We start from the raw sequence: 14,117 nt of genomic DNA on the forward strand, positions 1-14,117 counted from the left end.
TGGAGAAATCCTTTGTTATTAATAAACTTTTCAGCACGAGGCATCCTTCCGAAGTCAAATGTTCGACCTATGCCTGTTGCACTGACTTGGTTCCAAACACTTATAATGTGGAGGTGCTGGTGTTGGACTAGGATGGACAAAGTCAGAAGCCACATGGCATCAGGTTATAATCTGACAGGTTTATTTGAAATCACACAAGCTTTTGAAGTGCAGTCCCTTCATCACGTGCGGTCAGAGAGGAAAACACACAGGCACACAATTTATAAGCAGACAGATCAAAAGATCATACAACTGGTGTGAGTGGAGTGTCAGATAATAAGTCTTCATCCAGGATGTTTGTTTAGTTGCAGATATTTTGTTGAAGAAACACACAGCTTGTAGTCACAGTCAGTGTGGTGTGTTATAAATTCCTGGTTTTGAAATAAAGGTTAAAACTCTAAGACAGATTCTGAACACAAGCCTCTAAACTACAAGTCAGAGTCTGACCCGAGATGTCACCTTGTACATTCCAGTTGCGCTGCCTGAGTATCATGACAGCACAGCACTGACATTGACTTTATAAACACTTTACTTGCTTATACAGGCTACCAAGAGTGTTAGAGAGTTATTATCTGACACTCCACTCAGGCCAATTCTATGATCTTTTGATCTCTCTGCTTATAAATTGTTTGTCTGTGTGGTCACCTCACCAACTGCACCTGATGAAGGGGCTGCACTCCAAAAGCTTGTGTGACTTGAAATGAGCCTGTTGGACAATAAGCTGGTGTCATGTGACTTCAAACAGTCATAGACTGTGTTTTCAGTCCTACCGTGACTTGACAAGAAGCCAACTTCTTAAAATTTAGAAAATGAGAAGTATGTCGAGCCTTGAGCCTTTAAAAAAGGAAATATTACAACCATAGTACAGTCAGACAGTAAAGACAGAAGGAATGATTTAATCAACTGTGTCTGACACCACACAATTAATCCCCCTGATGGAAGAAAGGTTGGCTGTGTTCTCTTTCTTCAGGAACATTCAGCTAATACCACCTTACTACTGCTTGTTTTATTCATCTGGTGTTCCATCTAATTCCTTTCAGTCTTGGTCAAACCTTCATGTAATTTATTTAAATTTTCAAGAAAATAAATTTAACTTTATATTCCACAATTTTAACATTTCCTTTGAAGGTTTGAATGGTTCACTTAGTACACTTCACATGTGGTGTTCATAATTGGAGAAGATGGTGGAAAAATCAAGATATATTAACAAGTAAACAAATGGCTAACTTCTGTTTTCTTGTCAGTAATGCCTTTTGAACAGAACATAAAGTTGCGGAACTATGTAGAGATAACAATTTAAAACTGGGAAGACCACTGTTTGTGGTCCCCACACCAACCTCTATTCACTGCCTACTGACTGCATTACTCCGCCTTGGCAACAATGTAATGTTACGCTTGTCTCAGCACAACCTTGGCATCTTGTTTATCCCACGATGAACGTCCGACCACACATTCATGCAATCCCTGAAGCTGTCTCTTTCCATCTTTTCAATCCTGCCTACCTGTCTCTTGTCTTGGCTCATTAGCAGTGAAACCTTCATCTGGAACTACTTCACTCTGGGCCTGACAATACCAATGCATTCCCTGCTGGAGTCCCACTTTTGCCCATTGAACACTTGAGGTCATCTAAAACTCCAGTGCATGAGTCTCATCTTGAACCAAGTCCTATTCTCTGTACTTTCCACCTAACTGATACTATTAACAGTAATTTTATTGAATTCTCATTTTTGTTCCTTGGCTATGCCTATCGCTACTTTGGTAATCCCCACCAATCCAACCATACTTGAGGATATCGGCACTCGTCTAATTACGTCCTCTTGCCCACTCTTGATTTCAAACGGCCCACTACTGGTTGCCAAACATTTAATTGTGTAGGCTTCAAACCCAAGAAGAGACTTCCTCCACCTTCAGCGAGCAAACTCGCATCCAGAACCTCAACCTGAGCACAAATCTTTCAAAACTCACTAACTTCCTACACCTCTTAGCCTCTGTACATTTCCTCTTTTAAGGCACTTTTTCAAACAATCCTCTTTGATCAAGCTCTTGATCATCTGAACTAACAACTTAATAAGGCTCAGTTGTATTCTGGGATCGTTAATACTCCTTTCAGATGTCTTCAAAGTATCCCTCCATTAAAGAGATTTTATAAGTGGTTGAAGTCATTGCCAAGCAGAGGGGGACGAATTGGGGAGTTATTTCAAAGAGCTATGATATGCCAAATGACCTCCTTCCACACTGGCCAACTCTGATTGCACAAAAACAAAAATGATTTTCAGACTTGGGAAGATCCTTCAAAAATGTCACAAGTAACCAGCTTTTGGGCAGAGTCAAGCTGCTGAGATGATAGACCAGGATTTAGGGGTACCAGGAGTGATAATATGCTGAACACAATCAAATTTTGAGGTTGTACAAGGATGTGGTCTTCAGCATTTTTGACACTTGGACCATCTTCCTTCCTTTCCACTGAACAAGTCAAATAGCGGCAGCACAATGTTGCATGGCCGCTCAAGCTTGCTCCACCATTGATGATGATTGTGGCTGGTCTTCCACATCAATTAAACTTTTGCTCATATCTCATCCGCTTTTCAAAACATCGATCTATTCAGTAGTATCCCTCTCGTGTAGTATCCCTCTCGCTAACTTCATGAGAATTCTATTCAAATTCCGTGGGCTGAACAGTTGGTTTGTGATGCAGAGTGATGCCCTGCAGAGAGGGCTCAATTGCCACACCAGTGACCTTACCACAAAGGATCTTCGCCTCAACCCCTTTACTTGCCCGAGGCATGGTGATCTTCAGGTTAAATCATAACCAGTTGTGTCTCTCTAAGGAGTGGCCAAATGGCGTGGTCAGACTTCACCTTTAGTCCTGATAACATGGCAACAAGCAGATAACTCACTTGATGTCACTGACCAATAAAATCCTCAATTATACTCATATTACCAATGTGATATCATCAGAAGGCATGCTCAACTAAGTTTTAATTTACAAATTAAGTTAACAACCATTCAATCAATATTACTTCACTACTCATATTACTGATCGTCTCGATACAACATTGCGGTTACATCTGTTCATAAGTGAAGTGTAAAGTAATTGCACTTACTGTGGTTTTATCCATGTGATCCTGCAATGCGTCAATAAACAGGTCATTCACAGGTTGCCAATCAATGTGGACCCCCTCAGGTGTTATCACATGAGACTCAAGATCATCCAGAGCTTTCTGCAGTTCTTGAAGTTTCTCTAACGCCTTTTCCACCTTGTTCTGCCAGTTGCTCGCATGGGTTTTCAATTGCTCCCAATTTTCCTTCACGTCAATTGACTGCTTGCAGACAGCTTTGGCAATTCTCTGGGCTCTCTCTTCCGGGGTAGATTCTGGAAATATGAAGTGCAAATAATTTATCAACTATTCATGACTTGGATCTATAGAACTTAAGTGTTCTTTCTAAACCCCTTTCCTTTAAAAGGTCTCTGGACTTTCTCCTGAAATTGGGAATACATAGTATAAGACTAAAGATTTTATGACAGGCACATCAATGATAAATTCTGTAATTAGCTAGCAGGTCACGGAGCCATTAACGGGGAATCACGGAGAACCAATACAAAGCCGAATAAAATTCGGCCGATATTTGAAATTTATGACTACCAAGCAAACTTTAAAAAAGGAAAAGGATTAGAGTGACTAAACGGGTAAAATTCTCAACAAAAGATATGAAAAATCCTTTCAGGATATCTTTCATAGCTATGAAACAAACATCCAAAATAAACCAACTTTCATCTTTCAGGACAGGCAAGTTAGAATGACAAACCCTAAGTCTCCCCTGCATAGTTCTCTCCAGAACTCACTTAATGAGGTTGTTAAGACACATCGAGATCACAAAGTGTGCAGCTGGACGAACACAGCAGGCCAAGCAGCATCTCAGGAGCACAAAAGCTTAGATGTTGGGCTGAGACCTTTCATCAGAAAAGGGGAAGGGGGAGAGGGTTCTGAAATAAATAGGGAGAGAGGGGGAGGCGGATTGAAGATGGATAGAGGAGAAGATAGGTGGAAAGGAGACAGACAAGTTAAAGAGGTGTGGATGGAGCCAGTAGAGATGAGTGTAGGTGAGGAGGTAGAGAGCGGATAGGTCAGTCCGGGGAGGACGAACAAGTCAAGGAGACGGGACGAGGTTAGTCGGTACGAAATGGAGGTGCGGCTTGAGGTGGGAGGAGGGGATAGGTGAGAGGAAGAACAGGTTAGGGAGGTGGGACAAGCTGGGCTGGTTTTGGGATGCAGTTGGGCTCGTTTTGGGATGCAGTGGGGGAAGGGGAGACTTTGAAGCTTGTGAAGTTCACATTGATACCATTGGGCTGCAGGGTTCCCAAGCGGAATATGAGTTGCTGCTCCTGCCCCCTTCAGGTGGCATCATTGTGGCACTGCAGGAGGCCCATGATGGACATGCCGTCTAAGGAATGGGAGGGGGAGTTAAAGGAGTTAAAATGGTTGGCGACTGGAAGGTGCTGTTGTTGATTGCGAACCGAGCGGAGGTGTTCTGCAAAGCAAACATGAGATTTTTGTCTTCAACCTTGCACTCACTGGAGCACTGCAGCAAGCCTGAGACAGAGATTTTGGCCAGGGATCATGATGGGGTGCTCAAGTGACAGGCAATTGGAAACCTGGGGCCATTTTTATGGACAGAATATAGGTGTTCAGCCAAGTGGTTGGTCAGTCTGTGTTTCGTCTCCCCGATGCAGAGCGAGACAATATTGAGAGCAGTGAATACAGTAGACTAGATTGAGTGAAGTGTGGGTAAATCGCTGCTTCCCCTGGAAGCCTTGGATAGTGAAGCGGGAGGAAGTAAATGGGCAGATGTTATGCCTTCTGTGGTGGCATGCAAAGTGCTGTCGGGTTATGGGGAGGTGTTGTGAACGGATCAGGAGTGGACCGAGGTGTCCTGATGGAATGGTCCCTGCGGAAGGCTGACAAGGGAGGGGAGGGGAATATATGCCTGGTGGTGGGATCTTGTTAGAAATCGTGGCTGATGTTCTTCTCGATGTGGATATTGATGGGTTGGTCATTGAGGACCAGGGTACCTCATCAGGGGTGAGGCCAAAGTGTAGGACATGGGTTGGACATGGCCGAGAGCTCTGTCAACCACGAACGCAAGGAATGCTCAGTTGAGGAAGAATGCAGACATTTCGGAAGCCCTCCAACAGAAGACGATATCATGAGAACAAGTGGATCTGTCTGGACAGTCCTGTTTGAAGATTTTAGGAAGTAAGACTCTGTTGTTTGTCATAAAGGATATGGTTAAGTGATCATATTCAAACTGAAGAGACCAAGAATGTGAGCCTGCAGAATGGGTGGAGAACCATGCCTCTAGGAATTCCTCTGCGTGTCTACACTTGGCTTGGGCTACTATGGTTACCTTGTCCCAGTTTCATATGAGTGGCGTGATTCTCCACCCATAATGCAACCAACAAACAGATACAATTGGACCGCACATACAAACCCATACAGATCAAAACCCGAAATGACAGTACTCATGGTAACAGACCGGACAGTATAAATTCCAGACAGAGTAAAGTAACATTGTTTCGTTGGAGGCTCTACTGGTGATGTCACCAATCATGGTGACGAAACGTCTCAATGAAAACAAGCCAGCTCGGCGAGCAAGTCAACAACCTCAATTTGAGCTACCTTGTTCAAGTGTTTCATTTTTGATCTTGAATGTTAAATCTCGCTCCAACACAGGGACGGAGGATTACTGTTAACAGCTGCATTCTAACTAATTCAAATCGAATCATTGTTTTGACCAGTCCAGAGATGTGCAGGTTAGGTGGATTGGGAATGCTGAATTACCCACATTGCCCACATACGTGTAGGTTAGGTATATTAGCCATGGGAAATGCAGGCTGACAGGGATAGAGTAGGGAATGGGGATGGGTCTGGGTGGGATGCTCTTTGTAGGGTTGCTGTGGACTTCTTGAACTGAATGGCCTGATTCCACACTGGGGATTCTATAAAACTAGGTTTTACTGAATTAGTGAGAAAGTGAGTTTATCAATTGCTAAACGCAAGAAGTCATAAGGCACCACAAATACACACAAGTTAGAAACAAGAAATTAGCTCAAAAAACATAACCGTTAAGAGGGATACGGATAGTTCAGCCTTTGGATTGTTTGTGAGGAATAGAAAGTGGGATGTTGTGGCCACTACATTGGGCGATCCCCGGAATGCTTATGTGAATTCAGCAGTTAATTTTGAGATTCTTGTTGAAACTTTTGACCTTGGTTCCTTTTTGACATTGCCCTGGTTTGCAGAGCTCAGAGCAAGAGATTTTCTTTTCTTCTTACCTGCAGCAGAGGCCTATGAAATGGCTGTCCTAGAACTGTGACCTCCACAACTCCGTAGACCACACGAGCATAGTCGCCCAGGAATACACACACACTGACATTAAAGAACTATTGGGATAACAATACTCAGCATGGGACTGGAAAAGACTGCATGTAGAAACAGAAAACAGCTGTAAATAGTGTCAAGAGGTGAAATAAAGTTATAAATCAAAATTAATGACTCTTTGCTTGCGTGCTCATTGTATTCAGAACAAAATCAACAAATTCGTAGCACACATACAGGTTGACGGGCATGATTTGAGAGCTATTACAAAGACATGGTTATAAGGCGATCAACACTGGAGGTAAATGTGACATTCCAAAAAGACAGGCAAGAGGGAAACTGACTAAGCGATGAAATTACTGTGAGAACAAGAAACGATCTTCAATCGGAAGACATAGAATCCAATTTTATTTATTTGCTAATGGGAGGACAACATCACTAGCTCGGCAGTGTTTATTGTCCATCCCGAATTGCCCAGGGGACAGTTCAGAGTCAATCATCTGGCTGTGGGTCTGCAGTCACATGTAGGCCAGACCATGTAAGGATGGCAGTTTCCTTTCCGAAAGGACATCAGTGAAGCAGGTGGGTTTTTCTGACATTTGACAATGGATTCATGGTCATCATTAGATTCTTCATTCATGATTTTCTTTTGTATTCAATTCAAATTCCACCACCTGCTGTGCTGGGATTTGAACACAGGTCCCCAGAATGTTATCTAAGTCTCTGAATTAACAGTCCAGCAATAATACCACTCGGCTATTTCCTCCCCAACCTTGGAACAAGAAAACCTGTAGTTGACTCCCACATGGGGAAAAACACTGAACCAGGAGCTTCTTAAACGGGGTGATCGCCTCTCCTTACATTTTAAGATAGCTATGAATAATCAGGACCTTGGGGGAAGCTACGAAATTGTGGGAAGGAAAATTACATCAGTATTAGGTAGGAGCTGAGCAGTATTAATTGGGAGGAGCTTTGATTGAACAAGTCGGCATTTGATACGCGGGAGATATTTAAAGACCTACTGATCAGCGTTCAGAACTGGCCTATTCCAGGGAAGGAGGAATGACAAGGATGGCAATCTAAGGACATATGGACAGAAGAAATAAAGGAGTAGGTCATCTGTCTCTTCCAGCTCGCTCCGCCATTCAATAAGGTCATCGCTGATCTTTTTGCGGACTCAGTTCCACTTACCCTCCCATTCACCATAACACTCAATTCCTTTCCTGTTCAAAGATCTATCTGTCTTGGCCTTTAAAACATTCAACCAGGGAACCTTGACTGTTTCACTGAGCAGAGAATTCCACAGATTCACAACCCTTTGGATGAAGAAGCTCATCCTCAACTCAGTCTTCAAACTGTTCACCCTTATTTTGAGGCTGTGCTGCCTGGTTGTAATTTCACCCATCAGCGGAAACAACTTCCGTGTTTCTTTCCTATCTATTTCTTTCATCATTTCATCATTTTAAAAGGTGCTATTAGAACACCTTCGAAGTCTCAGAGAGTGCAATCCAAGTCTCCTCAATCTCTCCCCATACAGCAACATTTTCAATTGTGGAATCAATCTTGTGAAGCTCCTTTGCACCCCCTCCACTGCCAGCACATCCTTTCTCAAGTGAGGAGACTAAAACTGTACAAACTATTCGACATCAAGCCTCACCAGCACCCTATACAACTTAAGCATCCCCTCCCGATTTTTAAACTCAATTCCTTTGCTGTTCAAAGATCTGTCTGTCTTGGCCTTTAAAACATTCAACCGGGGAATAGCAGCATGCTACAATTTTTCACCATTTAACTAATACTCCATTTTGCCCTAATTGCTACCAAAATGGAGTCTCACATTTACCATCGTTGCACTCCATCTGCCATTGTCCATTCACTGACACTTTCTGCGTCCTTCTGCAGATGTTCATTATCCTTTTCACACAACACTAAAATGAGTGGTAGAGTAATCTGTGAACTGTAACTGAACATAGAAGAACACAACGCAGAACAGGCCCTTCGGCTCTCCATGTTACGCCGACCTGTGAACTAATCGAAGCCCATTCCCCTGCACTATCCTATTGTCAAACATATGCTGATCCAAGGGCTGTTTAAATGCCCCTCATGTGGCTGAGTTAACTTCATTGGCAGGCAGGGCATTCCACGCCCTTACCACTCTCTGAGTAAAGAACCTGCCTCTGACATCTGTCTTAAATCCATCACCCCTCAATGTGTAGCTGCACCCCCTTGTACAAGCTGAAGTCATCATCCTCGGAAAAAGACTCTCACTGTGCACCCTATCTAATCCACTGACCATCTTGTATATCTCTATTAAATCCCCCTGAGCCTCCTTCTCTCCAATGAGAAGGGACCCAAGTTCCTCAGCCTTTCTTCATGAGACCTTCGCTCCAGACCAGGCAACATTCTGGTAAATCTCCTCTGCACCTGTTCCAACGATTCCACATCCTTCCTGTAATGGAGCGACCACGCAATATTCGAACCGAGGCCGCACTAGCGTTTTGTAGAGTTGCAGCATGACATCACGTCTCCGCAACTCAATCCCTCTACCAATGAAACCTAAAACACCATCAGACTTCTGAACAGCACTATCAACCTGGGTGGCAATTTTCAGGAATCTATGTAGATGGACACCAAGATCCCTCTGCTCATCTACACTGCCAATAATCTTTCCGTTGACCCGGTGTTCTGCCTTCCTATTATTTCTCCCAAAGTGAATCACCTCACATTTATCCATATTAATCTCCATTTGCCAAATTTCGGGACAATTCTGCAGTTTATCCAAGTCTCCCTGCAACCTGCAACATTCTTCCACACTGTCCACCACTCCACCGACTTTAGTGTCATCTGCAAACTCACAAACCCATCCACCAATTCCTGCGTCCAAGGCATTTATACAAATGACAAACAGCAGTGGTCACAAAACAGATCCTTGAGGCACACCACGCGTAACCGGACTCCAGGCTGAATATTTTCCATCAACCACCACTTGTTGCCTTCTTACCGAAAGCCAGTTTCTAATCCAAATGGCTAAATCTCCCTCAATCCCGAGCCTCTGTATTTTCTCCGAGAGCCTACCATGGGGAAACTTATCAAAGACTTTACTGAAGTCCATGTACACCACGCCAACTGCCCGACCCTCATCCACATGTTTGGTCACCTTCTCAAAAAACTCAGTGAGGTTTGTGAGACACGACCTGCCCTTGACGAATCCATGCTGACTATCTCCAATCAAGTTGTTGCTTGTTGGATGATTATAAATCCTGTCTCTTATAATCCTTTCCAAAATTTTTCCTGCAACACACCTAAGGCTCACAGGTCTATAATTGCCTGGGTCATTCCTACTGCCCCTCTTGAACAAGGGCACAACATTTGCAATCCTCCACTCCTCTGGTACGAAACCTGTAGATAATGAGGACTCCAAGATCAAGGCCAAAGGCTCCACCACCTCCTCCCTAGCATCCCAGACAATCCTCGGAAAAATCCTATCAGGCCCAGGGGCTTTACCTACCGTCACACGTTGTGGAATTGATGACACTTCCTCCTTACTAACCTTAACCCTTTCAATTCTAGTAGCCTCTAACTCAGTCACCTCCTCTACAATATTCTCCTGTCCCTCAGTGAAAACAGATGAGAAACATTAATTTAGCACCTCTCCAATCTCCACAGCGTCCACACACAACTTCCCACTTCTGTCTTTGACTGGCCCTATGCCTACCCAAGTCATCCTCTTATTCCTCACATACCTATCGAAAGCTTTCGGGGTCTCCTTTATTTACCTGCCAGTGTCTGCTCGTGTACCCTCCTTGCTCTTCTTAACTCTCTCTTTAAATCCTTCCTAACTAATCTGTAGCTCTCCATCACCTCATGTGAACCATCTGGTCTCATCGTCACATCAGCCTCCCTCTTCTGCTGAACAAGAGATACAATTTTTTTAGTAAACCACGGTTCCCTTAGCTGATCGCTTCCTCCCTGCCTGACAGGGACGTACCTATCAAGGACACGCAATATCTGCTCCTTAAACCAGCTCCACAATTCAATTGTCCCCATTGCCCTGCATTTTGCTAACCCATTCTATGCCTCCTTAGTCTTGCCTAATCGCACTACAAGGGAGGAATGGAGAAGCCGATAGTGAAGGGGACTATCAGAGGTTACAGCAGAACATAGGTAGACTGGAGAGTTGGGCAGATAAATGGCAGATGGAGTTCAATCCGGGCAAATGCAGGGTGATGCATTTTGGAAGATCAAATTCAAGGACGAACTATACAGTAAATGGAAAAGTCTTGGGGAAAATTGATGAACAGAGAGATCTGGGTGTTCAGGTCCATTGTTCCCTGAAGGTGACAACGCAGGTCAATAGGGTGGTCTCGAAGGCATATGGCATACTTTCCTTCATTGGATGGGGTATTGAGTACAAGACTTGCCAAGGTCATGTTGCAGTTGTATCGGACTTTGGTTTGGCCACATTTGGACTACTGTGCACAGTTCCAGTCGCCACATTACCAAAAGGATGTGGATGCTTTGGAGAGGGTGCAGAGGAGGTTCACCAGGATGCTGCCTTGTATGGAGGGTGCTCGCCATGAAGAGAGGTTGAGTAGACTAGGATTATTTTCATGAGAAAGATGGAGATTGGGGGGGACCTGATTGAGGTCCACAAAATCATGAGGGTATAGACAGGGTGAACAGCAAAAAGCTTTTTACCCCCAGAGTGGAGGACTCAATTACGAGGGGTCATGAGTTCAAAGTGAGAGGAGCAAAGTTTAAGGGACATATGCATGGAAAGTTCTTTACACAGAGGTTGGTGGGCACCTGGAACGTGTTGCCAGCGGAGGTGGGAGACGCAGACACGTTAGCGTCTTTTAAGATATATTTGGACAGGCACGTGGATGGGCAGGGAGCAAATGGACACAGACCGTGAGAAAATAGGTGACAGGTGAGACAGAGGATCTTGATCGGCGCAGGCTTGGAGGGCTGAAGGACCTGTTCCTGTGCTGTAATTTTCTTAGTTGTTTTGACTGACTAGAGGGAGCGAGGGAGGGAGGAATGGATGGCTGGTGGGAGGGAGCGAGGGAGGGAGGGAGGGAGGGAGCGAGGACTGACTGGAAGAAGGAATGGATGAATGGAGGGAGCAAGAGGAAGGGGGGGCAAAGGGGCAGGAGGAGGAGGGGGGGCAAGGGGCAGGAGGAGGAGGGGGGCAAAGGGGCAGGAGGAGGAGGGGGGGCAAAGGGGCAGGAGGAGGAGGGGGGGCAAAGGGGCAGGAGGAGGAGGGGGGGCAAAGGGGCAGGAGGAGGAGGGGGGGCAAAGGGGCAGGAGGAGGAGGGGGGGCAAAGGGGCAGGAGGACGAGGGGGGCAAAGGGGCAGGAGGACGAGGGGGCGGGGGGGCAAAGGGGCAGCAGGAGGGGGGCAAAGGGGCAGGAGGAGGGGGGGAACGGAGGAAGGGAGATGAACACAGCAGACAGGCTGACATCAGCTTCCCTGGCCTCTGATGCTGCATGTCCTGCTGTTTCATGTTCATGAACACCTCGTTACCTCCCATTCTCTTTTGTTTGTGTTTTATCACTCTTCCTCCCTCACTCTGATTCTCTCCCCCTCTCTCACCTCTGCTGGCCCTAATTTCACTCCCTTGTCATGCTCCTTTATTTCCATCTTTCTGTCCCTTTTCTCTCTCCCACCACAAACTCTCTCTCTCTCACTCTGGCTTTATTCACAGGGGGAGAGAGTACAAGAGCAAAGGAAACCAAAGCACGCAGCGCCTTCGGCTGAGAGAGAAATGAAGCACTGCCGGAGATTTTCCAAACCCTGACACAGGGGTTGCCTCTCTCTCTCTCTCGACAGTCTCTGTGACTGCCCCATCAAACCCCGCACCCATTCCCTTCCCATGGTGTCTCACCACAAACCCACCTCCGGGTAGAAATGCAAACACAAGTTGCTGAAAATGCTCAGCATCTGTGAAGAAAAAGTACCGAGATAACGTTTTGGATGCGATGACCCTTTCCCTCAGAGCTCCGGCTAGAAATGCTCCAGCCTCTGAGACAGGGTCCCCTTGTAGTCGGAGAGCTGCGGGTCGATCTCGGCTGGTCGCTTGGTGCAGGGCATCAAGAGCTCCCCATAGCCCCTGGAAGGGGTCTGTTCAGCCCCTAACCTTATACTGACCCTGGTTCTGTCCTTCCCTCATCCCCAGGAGCCCCTCCTGCCTTCCCACCTTGTCGTCGGAGTGCTGTGCGATAAAGATCCTACTTCCCACAGCGGCGGGGTGAGGGAGCATCCCCTCACTCCGAAAACACCTTCTCCCATCTCATCTTGTGGCAGTAGCTGTTCAGCTGCAGAAAGCAGCTCTGCCCGTGACCCCAAACCTCCCTACAACACCCCTCTCCTAAACCGACCCTTTTGCAGTAGCTGTAAGCCATTCAGTCACTGGGCTGTACAATAGTGACTCTCACCATGTCCTCTCACTTCCAGGACGGCTATCCTCGAAACCCCACCCCATTCCAACCCCCTCCTTCCCTTTACCTTGTAGTACGAGAGCAGTAGGCTGTTCGGCTACGGAAACCCGCGCAGGGCTGTATAATAGACACCCTCCCAATGTCCCCAGCCTTCCCTCACCCGAGGAGGGCTATTCTCACCCCCAAAACATACATTCCCAACCCCTCGCCTTGTGATAGGAGCGGCGCAGGATGTGAAACAGGGACCGTGCTCATGTCCCCAGTCCTCCCTTCACCCCAAACCCCGCTCTCACCTTGCAGTAGGAGATAGTTTTCGGCTACTCAGCCCCGGAAGGCGTCGCGGACCCTAGGCCGGGTGCTCGGGGAGCGCAGGCTCGGTGCCAGGCAGCTGTTCAGGCAGGTAGCTGTGCCCAGGAGCCGGGCGAAGAGGCCTTCTCCCACCTCGGATCCCCGCTCCCGGCAAAGGCGGCGCAGGGCTGAGCCACTGAGCAGCGAGCGCTCCGGCAGCCCGGATGCCTGCTCCTAGCCCGGTGGTCATGCTGGAGGCCGCTGGAGAACAGGAGGTTGTAGGGGTCCAGGAGCGTGGTGCGATGATCCCCGCTGCCGAACCGCTGGGTCCTCAGCCCACTCCTGGGTAAAGGGATCCAGACAGCGGACTCATCGCCGAGGCAGAGTCGGGGGGTGGGAAAAGGCGTGAGTAGGACCAGGAGAGGAAGGGGATTGACTGAAAGGGAGAAAGAGACAGTGTGTGTGTGTGTGTGTGTGAGAGAGAGAGAGAGAGAGAGAGAGAGAGAGAGGGGGGGGGGGGGGATTAGAAATGCAGTCTGATTGCGGATGGGTTGGGTTCAAACAGAGATCTTTAAACTTTGTTCGAAAGAAACTCACAACGCTCCCTGCTGAGCGGGTGGAGAGGCTCGGCTAGAGAGTAAGAGAGATGGAGGAAAAGGCGGGGGGAGGGGCGGCGCAGAGTGGGTGGGGGGTCGACGGAGAGAGAGAAAGGCAGAAGCACATACAGAGGGAGGCAGAGACAGAGAGGGGCACACACACACAAAGACCAAAGAGACAGTGAAAGAGAAGGAGAGAGACAGAGAAGTGCACAGCGAGAGAGAGAGAGACACAGACAGACAGAGAGTGAGGCGCACACACACAGAGATGGAGAGACAGAGATTGTGTGTGTGGTGGGGGGTGGGTCTGGAGCAAATGAGAGAGGGGGAGGGGGAGACAAAGAGGCAGAGTCGCAGAGTTGTACAGCAGGGAAACA

At 46.9% G+C, this 14,117-nt stretch overlaps 1 protein-coding gene across 4 annotated transcripts in view; it reads right to left on the reverse strand.

Annotated features, from left to right (window-relative positions):
- Window positions 1-1,789: 1,789 nt before the first annotated feature.
- Window positions 1,790-14,117, reverse strand: part of LOC132207840 (utrophin-like) — a 443,018-nt gene continuing 430,690 nt past the window's right edge. The window contains exons 1-4 of one of the 4 annotated variants that reach the window (XR_009443894.1): window positions 10,193-11,485; window positions 6,374-6,520; window positions 3,144-3,412; window positions 2,344-2,905 (exon numbers count right to left, since the gene is read on the reverse strand). The gene's annotated coding sequence lies outside the window, so the exon portion shown is untranslated. Of the gene's footprint in view, window positions 2,906-3,143; window positions 3,413-6,373; window positions 6,521-10,192; window positions 11,486-13,149; window positions 14,078-14,117 lie in introns of those variants that run through there. The other 3 variants (XR_009443893.1, XR_009443896.1, XR_009443895.1) reach the window with 3 other exon arrangements.

Source organism: Stegostoma tigrinum, unplaced genomic scaffold (genome assembly GCF_030684315.1).
Source record: "Stegostoma tigrinum isolate sSteTig4 unplaced genomic scaffold, sSteTig4.hap1 scaffold_176, whole genome shotgun sequence".
NCBI lineage: Eukaryota > Metazoa > Chordata > Chondrichthyes > Orectolobiformes > Stegostomatidae > Stegostoma > Stegostoma tigrinum.